Source organism: Bison bison, unplaced genomic scaffold (genome assembly GCF_000754665.1).
Source record: "Bison bison bison isolate TAMUID 2011002044 unplaced genomic scaffold, Bison_UMD1.0 scf7180017864533, whole genome shotgun sequence".
Classification (NCBI taxonomy): Eukaryota; Metazoa; Chordata; class Mammalia; order Artiodactyla; family Bovidae; genus Bison; species Bison bison.
The window spans coordinates 17,598,214-17,612,186 of NW_011495082.1; the positions used below are offsets into that span (position 1 = coordinate 17,598,214).

At 39.2% G+C, this 13,973-nt stretch overlaps 1 long non-coding RNA gene across 1 annotated transcript in view; it reads left to right on the forward strand.

The window, feature by feature from the left end:
• LOC104982562 overlaps nt 1–13,973 on the forward strand; it is a 349,361-nt gene that overhangs the window by 277,396 nt on the left and 57,992 nt on the right. The window contains exon 2 of the long non-coding RNA XR_824531.1: nt 1,146–1,249. This is a non-coding gene — a long non-coding RNA (uncharacterized LOC104982562). The remainder of the gene's footprint in view (nt 1–1,145; nt 1,250–13,973) is intronic.

Below are 13,973 nucleotides of genomic sequence, written 5' to 3' on the forward strand. Positions count from 1 at the left end.
CTATTTTTCCTCTTCTTTTCTTTGACTGTGTGTGTGTGTGTGTGTGTGTGTGTGGCTTGTCTTTAGCTCTTTAGTGAGTGCATAAGAAAAACAGTGATTAGAAGAAAATAAGATTATGTATTTGGGAGACTATTTATAATGATTAAGCATCCATTCTTCTGTTAAAGATAAACTCTTTTTCTTCTTTGGGTGAAGTAGTGTTTTCTGAGCAGAAATAAGAGTCTGCCTAAGTTGTAGGTGGTCACATTCGTGTCATTACATTGCTTTTGCTGGATTCCTGTGTTTTATGTAAGAAATAGTGGGCTGATACATTTTGTACTTCAGCTATTGCACCTTTTCTGGTTGCTTTGTTAAACATGTTCAGTCCTGGTGTTGGGAAGATCCCCTGGAGAAGGGAATGGCAACCCATCCCAGTATTCTCGCCTGGAGAATCCCATGAAGAGAAGAGCGTGGAGGGCTACAGTCCATGGCGTCACAAAGAGTTGGATGTGACTGAGCAACATGACACTTTCAGTAAACATGTCCCAGTCTGTGGGACTTTGTCATTTGTCTTTGAAACAGAAATGCATCTGTGGGAAAGCACTTTTATTTTATTATTTTTTTAATTTAATTTAATTTTTTAACTATATATAGGAAAGCACTTTTAAAAGGCCTCATTATACATCATCTGTTGGTTAAGTTTTACCAGTACTTTACTGGGCCTTGTCTGTTGATAAAGGATAAGTAACTATAGGCAAAGTCCAGATTTGGGGATTCTTTCATCTACCATTAGGATAAGAACTTTCGTGCACACCATTAATTATATAGATTCCAAAGCATAGCTAAAATATGACCTGGTGTTAGGATATTATCTTATTATGTACAGTAAGAAATGCATGGTTTAGGGAAAATTTATATTCTTTCTTTTCTCTTTTGGGAACACAATTTTTAGAATGATTACAGATTTATTAAAAGAAACAAACTAATGCTCTTTGATGGATTAAGTTTTAGTGTTTTTCCCTCTTTCAAGAGGTTAGAGTAGTTGGATTTGGGTGAAAAAGTGGAAATAAGTTTTTCTGAAATTCGTCCAAATCCTTCGAATTAAAATACGCAGGGCTTACTGAAATTGCCTTTTGTATGTCTGTCTGTCCCTGTATGCAGCACAGACGGACAGCCACATGAAGGCACAGTGGGAAGGTGGCCACCTGCGAGCCAAGGAGAGAGTCCTCAAGAGAAACAAACCTGCCTTGAGCTTCCAGCTTCCAAAAATGTGAGACAATACATTTCCATTATGTGACTGACTGAGTCTGTGATATTTGGCAGTCCTGGCAAACTAAACATTTTTTATCCTGTGTATTTTTTTAAAAATTAGTATCTCTTCACATGACTTAGTGAAAGGTGATCCAAATTATTATGAAACATTTTAGTTCATCCACTCTTAAGGGGAAGAGAATGGAGATTTACCTTTTGAATGTAGGATTATCAAAGAATTCACAGTCATATTTTTAAACTGCAATATTTTTGGAGAGAATGGAGGAGGTAGTTACTGGGAAGGAACATGGAGTGAGGCTTTTGTAGGATACTCTATAATCTATTTCTTCATTGAGTATTGCTTCCATGGATATATTTCTTTTGTGATAATTCCCTGTGCTCTATCTATACTTTTGTGAATTTTTCCATATGTGTGTTATATTACCAAAAAAGAGTTAAAATGCTTAATGCTAATTTTGATCATCTTTCACTAAAACGTTTAGCCATCTGAAGAGATACTTTTAAAGAAAATACACAGGATTCAAATGTTGTTAAGTGTAAACAGGCTAATTAATCATGTAGATGTGCAGCAAATGGTGTACAATAAGTTGATATTTTCTACATCTACCAGAACACCAAATATCCTAGCATAAACTATCATAATATATGATGGCTCAGGGTACATCTAGTACTTAGAATTCATGAAGGCAGTCAATTTTTTTCTGTACTCAATTCCGATTAGTTGTAAGATTAAATATTTTTGTTAAGATTATGGTTATGTGGCTTCGTGGTATATCTTTTTGCCACAGATGCCTCAGGATAAAGACAGATCCTGCAGAGAGGGTGAGTGCTGTGCACTATTTGTACAGAAAGGTTGTGGCATTGTCGCCAATATTGGAGATGCAGGTGTGCCTTGGATTTACTAAAGGATTGCATTCTCCATTGCATTTGACTCTGTGTTAAATGCTGCTATGAAAAAGGAACAGATAAGTAAGAGATTCTCTTGGGTGTATGGGAAGGGGCATCTTAATGTCAAACCCCTCAATCTCACTGAAACGAGGCTAACACACATGTTTTAAAGACGTAAAGATAAATCCTGCGTCTTTAAGGCTCACTCTCTGCTTTTTTAAACCTCTGAAATTACTTCCATGATGATGAATTCTGGTTCTACTGATAGGTGACATTAGAAAAGTGAGAGGGGACCCTTGATAATTATGGCAGAGTGTGCTTTGGAGAGGTCCCGTTTTCTATATGTAAAAGCCACCAGGTTCACTCTTTATATAATTCTGAACTGAAATGAAAATTAATATATGGTAATCAGAGTTCACCTCTTGAGAATACTTACCTTGAGAATACCACTTTTATCTAAGTGTTCATTAGCAAAGGTAATAAATCTAATATTCTCTCCCAAATAATCATGCATTAAAAAGCTATTTCCAGAACCAGAGTATAAATGTGCACCATCTGAATTAACAAAGAACAATTTTAAAGAAACTTAAAGATGAGTTTTAAGCAGGTGCTGGGATTTTATTAATTATTTTTTTGTGTGCCACAAAAGAGAGCCATCTCTCTTTGTCAATCAAGGCTCCTAGGCTTCATTTAGAATTTTTGACATTTGTAGATATAAATAGAGCATCTGAATAAGAGCAGGATATTTAGGTGACTCTTCTAGCAGAGTTCTGAAGGATGGGGTTATACACACTAATAATGTGATTATCAAAATTGTTTTTGATGATGTACAGGATTAAAAAATGGGTCTGATGATTTCTTAGTCTGCACTCTACCTAAGGGAAATGGAAATAGATGAAAAGATGTACAGCAGTTAAAAAGATCAGAATACTGAAAGAGCAGTTATTATTATTACAGTAAATTTGGTCTGGAACATTTGAAGATGAGCCTGAGCCCTTGGTTGATAACCATTGCCCTGAAGAAACCTAGAAATGATTTCCCTTGGAAGTAGGCTAAGGAAGATAATTCCAAAAGGACTTTCTTGATTACAGTTAATAAGCTTTCAGCCTGTAGTGATGTTCATGCACACAGAATGAACAAAATTTCTGATGTGGGCTTCTGAATACAGGGGCCTTCAGGATTTTGCTTGGAAAAAAGTAGTCCTTTGTTTGTGCGTCTTAGCAGTGGTGGTCTCTATGTGTACATTCATTTGTACGTGGAAATTGGAATTCACATGGATGGTCTATCTAGAGAATATGCATTCTCACGTTCATGAACATTCCATAATTTGCAGCATGGGTGTTTGGGAGGTTAAATATTATCTAGTGGGAGTGGCACGCTGCTGCTGCTGCTGCTAAGTCGCTTCAGTCGTGTCCGACTCTGTGCGACCCCATGGACTGCAGCCCACCAGGCTTCTCCATCCCTGGGATTCTCCAGGCAAGAACACTGGAGTGGGTTGACGTTTCCTTCACCAATGCATGAAAGTGGAAAATGAAAGAAGTCGCTCAGTTGTGTCTGACTCTTAGCGACCCCATGGACTGCAGCCCACCAGGCTCCTCCATCCATGGGATTTTCCGGGCAACAGCACTGCAGTGGGGTGCCATTGCCTTCTCCCAGGGAGTGGCATAGTAATTCTCATTTCATTTACATTGGATACTTTTGTAGCAGTGTCACTTCATGTGTAGTACTTATAACTCAGAAGCAACTCCATTTTAAACCTGCACTTGTGAGTATATATGTGTTTGTAGGTTTCTATTTTAAGAATATAAAGGTGCTTCTCTTCACCTGAACAGTGTTTTTCAAATGGGGTATCGTGTGGGGCAGCCTAGGTCAGAGAAGAATATGAATGCCATGGTAATGGAAGAGGAGAGGAGGGCTTTGGAGCAAGACAGCTTGACTCTGAATCCTGCTCTCAGTACTTTAGTCCCTACTTTCTTTATCTGTAAAATAATGGTAATAATACCCTACCTCATAAGATATTTTAAAAGTAAATGAGCTAAAGAATGAAAAGCGCCTGTATGTTATTTGAAATACACTGAACCGTGAGTAGCCAGCGGACATTATCGCATTTCTTTCTAGATCAGTGAACTTCATGAAAGGGTGGTGATTGTGGTGATTGTGGTAGAACTGCCTTCTGTTGTGTTTCCAGCACAACCAGCTGCCTCACCATTATGTGCCGTGGGCCACAAGAGCAAAGAGACTACAGATGGCCCGGAACAAGCCATTCCCTCTGCCTGAGACATGATTTAGAGTGAATTCTGAGGTTCAGTCTTCACAATTCATCAATAGTCTATCATTTAATAGACAGAATTAGAAGGCCAAAAGAGGAACGGCACATTTTAAGGCTTCAAAATTTGGTATTCCAGGGCAGTTTGGAAGAATTTATTCAAGATAGACATATGTGCCAGGATTGAAGAATAAAAATTAAGGGCAGAGTTATTTAGAGTACTTTCACCATTCCAAAAGTCAGTCTGGGTAATTCATAGCAGATAGTGGCAGCTTTATAAGACATCATCATCAATAAACATTTATAAGCATCCACCAGGGCCAAGACCATACCTGGCACTAGAAATTACTGAATAATTGCTTAACTCCAAGTTTCATTTTGGTTCTGGAGACATGGTCATGCATTGGTGCATAAGGGAGTGTTCATGATGGTGAATGATCACAGTAAGATTTTATCATCACTATTGAAAAGCATGCCACATATGATTTCCAATTTATGATGGAAGCAACCAAAATATGGTATGTTCAAATATGTCATATTATGAAGACTTTATTTAATGTATAAGTTATTCCAATGAAAATTTTAAAAGCCTTGTAAATAACACTTTCTTTGATGCTTTTTCTTTTATCACTTTATACTAGTCAATTTTTTGTTGGGTTTTACAACCATTGACACATACTCCTGAACACAGTGAAACTACACACAAAGGGAATTCTCTCAGAAAAAAAAGTTTAAAGATTGGAATTTTATTTCAGGCCACAGCAGAATGCTTTAGAGCAGATAGAGATCTAATGAGTTATCCATTGGCACCAAGACTCTAAACTCTGTCTTACAAATGGACTTGATATAATTCGTGTTAGCCTGGCAGGAACAAATTGACAATGGAAAGTGTGGGCTCACTCATACATTGTGCTGGCTTATTGACATTAGTGTACCTTGTTAGATAAATCTACACATTTTCATCATCGGAGGCTCTACAAATGACATTAAAATTATCTTTGAGTTTCAAAAAGGAGTCCTTAATTACTACATAGTTATATCTGTCTTTAATAAAATGTCTCCCCGCCTTTTTTTTTCCTTTTGTAGAAGAGAAACTAAGAGAGAAATACCTTCGACCAGAGGGCTCCTCAGATTCTGTTAGATACATCACAGGGATTCATTCTCTTAAAATGTGGATTCTGATTCATTAGGTTTGGGAGGGATATGAAAAATGTGCATTTCTAACAACTCCCAGCTGATACTTTTGCGTGTAGTTCATGCACCACATTTTCAGTAGCAGAACCTGAGCTAACTCATTGGCATGACTTCATTTTAAATGGAAATAGCTGAACTCTAGGGGAAAATGTGCTTTGGTTATTATTGGAATTTGGTTACTTTGAGTGCTAGCCACACCGAGGAAAGACATTCTAACCATCGTCTATGAACCTGTGACAGCAAATTTTGTTTTCCAGGATACTCTTTGTTTTATGTAAGAGTCCTTTCAGATTTTCTAATCTGTGCCAGTAGTGAAGCTGCTGTTTTGTTTCTGTTGTAAATTTATCAGGATAGCATATCAGGAGACCTTCCTTCCGTAAACAAAGTCTGAAATGTTTTATTTCTATTCCTTTGCAAATTAACATAGAAGACTGTTTTCAATCTTGGATGTTACGACCTATTATCTTGTTTTAGTGTCTCATTTATTACGTATTGGTTTAAAATTTTAAAAGAGTATCAGATATAGTTTACCTTTTCTTTATTCTTTACATACTGGAGCGTTTCTCCCAATAAAACTAATTTGAGAAAGTGAGGAATATTGCCCTTTGAAAGAAATGCAGAAGTAATCTTACGGGAATGAATAGTCAAATTCTTGGGGTTTTGAGCTCCCAGGTAGACTTTAAAAAATCTACTGCAAAGTCAGTCATCTGAAAGTCAAAGCTCTTTTGAATTGGAATGGGTCTGAATATCAAGAGCAAAACCTGGAGGTCTCAGGGCAGAGGGTTTATGCGGGGAACCTCAGAATGGGGACGAGTATATGAATGACATGAAGGCATTGTGCCCACTTGAATGGAGCTAGCTTTGTTTTGATCGGTGATTAGAAGATCAGAGGGACTGTAGTCTCAGAGGCTGCCTGGGATCACGGTCTGGGTACAGGGGAAGGTAATAGGGTAGAGAGTATGTATGAAACACAGATCTGTTTAGGGCATCATGGGAGCAGAGAGAGAAACATGTCCTGCCTTGCAGAGTACAGTTGCTGAGACTAGAATCCTCCCTGGAACACTTATGTCTAGTGGGTTTTGGAGGGATAAAGCAGCAAAGACTGAGAGGAATACCTCCGACACTTGGCCTTGGTGGACTCTCTCAAAGTCCTGTCCTCCTAAGTGGGGAAGGAGACCTTTCAGCCTGGATCAGAGTGAGGAGTAGATACATGCTTGGACTGGCTACGACTGAGGCCTTCAGAAGAAAATGGCAGTATCTGATGAAGGAGCCTAGATGAGATGAGTTACATACAACGTGGAGAGTTCAGAGTCCTGGGCCAGGTGTCCAACAATACAAACATACAAACAACCCTTTAGAACATAGCTTACCTCCAGTAAGAGAGGAAGGGGAAGTCAGATGGGGATGGGAGTGCTGGAAGAATCCTAAGGAGTGAATGCAGTTGAACTAAACAGAGATCAACTTAAAGAAGTGACTCTGCTTAACTTGAATTGCAAAGTCTGAGTTATTCTTTCACTGTTGAGGCTCATGAAGTAAATTAAATATAACAGTCAAAAATGGGGGAAAAAAAAAGCACAACCTGAAAGTTGAGAGTTATGTTTTATTCAGTGGGCGAAACTGAGGAATTAAGCCCAGGACACAGCTTCTCAGATAATTCTGAGAGACTTCTACAAAGAGGAAGAGGGGGAATATAAGAGTTTCCATAACAAAACCAGGTCGTTGGAACATCAAAAGATTGCTGTTACTAAAAGAAGACAGGATATCTCAAGTTAAGGCATTTAGCACTTCTCTGTGTATGAGAAGATGCAAGAGTCGGAGCTCACCAAGACCATTCCCTTCCAGAGGCCCCTGAGCTGGCGGGGGCCAGCCCGCTGTGCTTTTGCACCCAGAGTCTTTTCAGGGTATGGCAGTTGACTGAGGGGGCGGGCACTGTCTGTTTCCACCCTGAGTTCTCCAGGCTCGCTGCTGGGGCAGCTGTAATGTGATGGCTTGATGGCGGCAACGCCCTTTGTTCATGACAGGCAATATTTTAGTTCTGAAGTGTAGTAACACAGTTACAGTTTATCCGTCTGAGTTCTGTGCCTGTGCCAACTCATAATCTCTGTAGTAAGATGATGATAATAATGACAGCCCTGCTTACTTTAATTTTAAATAATAGGAAAAACAAAATTCCTATGGAATTTGTAGAGTAATAACTTCAGGGTTAATTAAATCACGTCATCGCCCTTCTTACATTCTTTGAACTCATCTCCTTGTTCCCGAAACAAAGACCTGTACCTTTCCCCTGGCCTGAGAGACCCACCGTGTCTTGATGTTCGCCAGCTCTGCAGCCCAGGCTTGTTCTGTTGCCCCATAACTATGTTTGTTTGTTCCAACCTCACGTTCTTAGAGTTCCTTAAACTTGACTTGCAGTTTTCCACCTCAAGGCATTTTCAGATGTTATTCTGTCTCCTTGGAAGATCCTCCCACCGGTAGGTCAAGTTTCCTTGCCAAATACTTTGTATCACATACTGCTTCTTTACAGTCTTGATCACAGTTGAAATAGATTTTTGTTGCTGTTGTGGATAATGTCAATCTTCCCTCACAGGTCTAAGCTTCAGTAGTCCAGTTCAGTTCAGTTCAGTCGCTCAGTCGTGTCCGACTCTTTGCGACCCCATGAATCGAAGCACACCAGGCCTCCCTGTCCATCAGCAACTCCCGGAGTTCACTCAAACTCACGTCCATCGAGTCAATGATGGCATCCAGCCATCTCATCCTCTGTCGCCCCCTTCTCCTCCCGCCCCCAATCCCTCCCAGACTCCCTCAGAGTCTTTTCCAATGAGTCAACTCTTCACATGAGGTGGCCAAAGTACTGGAGTTTCAGCTTTAGCATCATTCCTTCCAAAGAAATCCCAGGGCTGATCTCCTTCAGAATGGACTGGTTGGATCTCCTTGCAGTCCAAGGGACTCTCAACAGTCTTCTCCAACAGAGGCCGTGTCTGTTTGCTGATGTAGCCCCAGTGTATAGGATAACCCAACATGTTATACTCTTTAATATTTGGGGGAACACTCAAAATGAATGAGTAAATGGTATGATCTGATACTCTCGTTCTACCTAAGATGTAGGGTCTGATGAAAGTGAGTTTTCTCCTTGCTTAATGATAATCAAAGTTGTTTTTAATGATACCTTGGGGAGAGGATGGGGAAAAAATTCAGATATACTAAAAATACATTCAAGAATATTGTCTCATTTAAGAAATCACTAATTACCCCACCCCATAGTGTTCCAGTCTTTTTTATATATGTTTATTTATGAAACCTTCTCTTAAAAGAATCATTGGTTGTACTTCTATTGTATTTCAGATAGGAGGTTATGGTTAGAACATCACAATATTTTATTTATTAAAAGAAAATTGGTCTCTTTGCAGCTTATTAAGTTCTGTGGTTTTTTTAGAAAATGAATAACCATGGTTGACCCCTGTAGATATTTTTTCCCTATGTTAACTGAAAAGCCACATGATATTTTGAAAAGATGTTTGCTGTATCTATAGGAGTGAAACAGTAAAGACCAATGAGACAGCCAAGACAGTCAAAAATGTCACCAGATAAATGAATCCCAGCTTGTATTCTTTTATACAAGATTACACAATTTTAAATTGCACTAAAATGGTACTAATTTGGCAATCTTGTCTCTGATATGCTTCGAGTCTTAAAATTCTACGAACTGTAGACTGGAGGGGCACTCACCCCAGGTTTGAATGAAATGTATTTACAGCACAGTGGGAGAAAAGTTTTATTTTATTCCTGGTTTTCTCTATGCTTCTTAGTGCAGAAGCAGTGGAGCCAACAAAACCATATCAATATTTAGCATCTCTTCTTTAAAAATGACAAGCTTTAGAAAAATAATTCAATATCAAGGTTAATAACCATAGCTCTGACTGCCCAGGTATGTTTCAAACACTATTTGAGGAAAGAGAATATTTCTCCTAAGAAAACTGTATGAATGTCAGACAACTATTTTTTCCATAAGACCTTATAAATAATAACTAATATTGTGCTAGGACAATAGAGGATTTTCTCAATATCCTCTGGGTGCCAGGTAGAATACTGGCTGTTAGCTTGCATTTATGACAAAGTATTATTTTTCTGCTAAAACAGATGGATTTTGAATTGACATTTTGGCATCACAGGAAAATACATACTGTCCTTTCAAACACCCCTCTCGGGTACATCAGGAAAGCAACTATTAAGTGAAATGTAGGACAGCAGGGCTTCGTTCTACTTTTCTTATTCGTGTTTATTTGTTTGAATTGGCCATAGATAGGTTCCTAAGAATTGGAACTGTGTCAGAAGTGATTTGATTAAAGTCAAACAACAAGCAGAGTTATACCTTATCAAATGACTTCCCAAATGACTTTTTTGTGGGAGGGGCCACCTTCATGGACAAAATGTAGCAAGTTCAGAAAAGCTTTTCTGGGCATTGTTTCATTTGCAAGATGTAGTTAAAACTGGAAAATGACAGGAATATTTGCCAAATACAGATACTAACAGAATAACTTCCACTCCCATAAGTGTGGAAGTATTTAGCGTTGAGTCCTATGTGACAACTTGAAAATAACATATAAATATTACTGAATAGAGATGTTTCCAGAATAATCCTGTATCTGTAAATCTGTAAATGTAGACTAAAAGAAACGTTAAAGTTGTGATTACAGAAATGTTTACTCAGGGAAATTATTACAGTGAGGATTTTATTGTAATTTTATTTTGGGGATTGTACATGTATGCTGCCTGCTCAGTTGTATCCCACTTTTTTGTAGCCCACCAGGCTCCTCTGTCCCTGGGACTCTCCAGGCAAGAATACTGAAGTGGGTTGTCATTTCCTACTCCAGGGGATTTTCCCAACCCATTTTCCCAACCCATCTTTTCCCAAAGATTGAACCAGCATCTCTTGTACTGGCAGGTGAATTCTTTACCACTGAGTCACCTGGGGAGCCGGTATGTGAGATCGGGTCAATAAAGTAAGACTTACTTATTATTGCATTTATTTTGTTGCTGTTGTTTAGTTTACTAAGTTGTGCCTAACTCTTTTGTGACCCCATGGACTTTACCTTGTCACGCTCTTCTGTCCATGGAATTTCCCAGGCAAGATTATTGGAATGGGTTGCCATTTCTCTCTGCAGAGTATCTTCCTGATCCAGGGATTGAATGCTTATCTCTTGCATTGCAGGCAGATTCTTTATCACTGTGTCACAGTCAGAGGTGGATTTTACTAGGTAAAATTAGTTATGTGCAGTGCAATATTCAAATATATTTTATTTTTATATGAGAATTTTCTTTTTTCCTTCAGCTTCTCTAAGTGTTCACACATTTAATAGATCAGATTTGTTTTTTGAGCCACTTAATTGCTTTCCATTCAAATATGTGACTGTTTCCAATATAAAGCTATACCAGGAGCATTTTGACAACTCAGCTGAAGACTTTCCTTCAGTCATGTTGGCCTTTGAGGGCAGGAGGAGGAGGGGACGACAGAGGATGAGATGGTTGGATGCCATCACTGACTCAATGGACATGGGTTTGGGTGGACTCCGGGAGTTGGTGATGGACAGGGAGGCCTCGCATGCTGCGGTTCATGGGGTCGCAAAGAGTCGGACACAAATGAGTGACTGAACTGAACTATACACACTTAACCCTGCTCATGTGAACCATTTTAGTAAGCTACAGATAGTTGTGCCTTTACTTCACTTCCTGTAACATAATTTTCAATCATTTTGATGAAAGCTGTCAGTTTATTCCTTATTCATTTCTATCTTTCAAAAAGACTCGGAAGGCACTGCATTGTCATCTGCATGTCCAGTCGTTCCTTTCAGTCCTGAGTTATTCTTAGCAGTACATTTGCTTCTGCACCATGAACTTCAGACTGTCAAACGATACTGTATTGTTGAGACTACCAGTAAATATCTTTATATGCAAAATATTATTATTATTAATATTCCAGACATTTAGTTATGATTTTTTTTTTACTAACAACTTAATTTGTAAAGCTGTTTAAAAATTATGTTTAGTTTATATTAGCCTTAGCCTTTGGCACCCCACTCCAGTACTCTTGCCTGGAAAATCTCATGGATGGAGGAGCCTGGTAGGCTGCAGTCCATGGGGTCGCTAAGAGTTGGACACGACTGAGCGACTTCACTTTGACTTTTTACGTTCATGCATTGGAGGAGGAAATGGCAACCCACTCCAGTGTACTTACCTGGAGAATCCCGTGGACAGAGGAGTCTGGTGGGCTGCCGTCTATGGGGTCGCACAGAGTCGGACATGACTGAAGTGACTTAGCAGCAGTAGCCTTTAAAAATCATGTTTCTAAAGCTTGTGGTTAATACATTAGTAGAAGAATGTTTTGAGATACCTTTTCCTTTATATTAAATCAGTTCAGTCAGCAGAGCGAAAGAGCATTGCCTTCTTCTTAGAGTTCTCATTATCTGAATGATCTAGTTTTTACTGTAGTGATCACAGTGAATCACTTGAAAATGAATATGCCAAGGGAAGTGTATGTTCTAGAAAGTTTCGGTATGTTTAAATTGCCTATTCATATAATTTAGACCTCAAATTCATACGAAGCTTATAATTTAATCAAAAGGATGATGTTGTCAAGCAATTATTTTGAATTCCTAAAGTATGCCAGATACAAGCAGTTTGTCATTTCAATCATTCAGATGGGGAGGACACACGCATGAAGACACTGATGCTCAGCAAGGCTGAATAACTTGCCTAGTGTTCAGTTTAGTTCTGTCACTCAGCTGTGTCCAACTCTTTATGACCCCATGGACCACCCACTGCACACCAGGCCTCCCTGTCCATCACCAACTCCCGGAGCCTACTCAAACTCATGTCCATTGAGTTGGTGATGCCATCCAACCATCTTATCCTCTGTCGTCCCCTTCTCCTCCTGCCCTCAATCTTTCCTAGCATTAGGGTCTTTCCCAATGAGTCAGGTCTTTGCATCAGGTGGCCAGAGCATTGGAGTTTCAGCTTTAGCATGAATCCTTCCAGTGAATATTCAGGACTGGTTTCCTTTAGAATGGACTGGTTACACCAGTCAATTGACTGGATTGCCTAGTGTTACACCTCTGAAAATGGCAGAGTGGGAGTCAGATCTGAGTCCTTCTGAGTCCAGAGATGGCGATCCACTTAATCACTGAGTTAGTGTCTTTCATGTTTGCTTCTCTTGCCTACAATGCTAAAGATATTCCTTCAGACTCTTGGCTAGTGAATCTATCTTGGATAGGGTTTTCTTTTTTTCTTCAGCTGCATTTTAAAATGATTTAATGAGAGAAATAGTTTAGTTGAAACTGAAAATTTAAGATGAGACTCAACATTTCTGAATTTCAAAATTCACACCTTGTCCCCATCACAAGAAACTATCTCTTTTTTAAGATTAGTTTTTATTGATGTATAGTCCTGGAATGTGAAGTCAAGTGGGCCATAGAAAGCATCACTATGAACAAAGCTAGTGGAGGTGATAGAATCCAGTTGAGCTATTCCATCCTTCAGGATGATGCTGTGAAAGTGCTGCACTCAATATGCCAGCAAATTTGGAAAACTCAGCAGTGGCCACAGGACTGGAAAAGGTCAGTTTTCATTCCAATCCCAAAGAAAGGCAATGCCAAAGAATGCTCAAACTACCGCACAATTGCACTCATCTCACATGCTAGTAAAGTAATGCTCAAAATTCTCCAAGCCAGGCTTCAGCAATATGTGAACCGTGAACTTCCTGATGTTCAAGCTGGTTTTAGAAAAGGCAGAGGAACCAGAGATCAAATTGCCAACATCTGCTGGATCATAGAAAAAGCAAGAGAGGTCCAGAAAAACATCTATTTCTGCTTTATTGACTATGCCAAAGCCTTTGACTGTGTGGATCACAATAAACTGTGGAAAATTCTTCAAGAGACGGGAATACCAGACCACCTGATCTGCCTCTTGAGAAATTTGTATGCAGGTCAGGAAGCAACAGTTAGAACTGGACATGGAACAACAGACTGGTTCCAAATAGGAAAAGGAGTATGTCAAGGCTGTATATTGTCACCCTGCTTATTCAACTTATATGCAGAGTACATCATGAGAAACGCTGGGCTGGAAGAAACACAAGCTGGAATCAAGATTGCCGGGAGAAATATCAATAACCTCAGATATGCAGATGACACCACCCTTATGGCAGAAAGTGAAGAGGAACTCAAAAGCCTCTTGATGAAAGTGAAAGTGGAGAGTGAAAAAGTTGGCTTAAAACTCAACATTCAGAAAACGAAGATCATGGCATCTGGTCCCATCACTTCATGGGAAATAGATGGGGAAACAGTGGAAACAGTGTCAGACTTTATTTTTCTGGGCTCCAAAA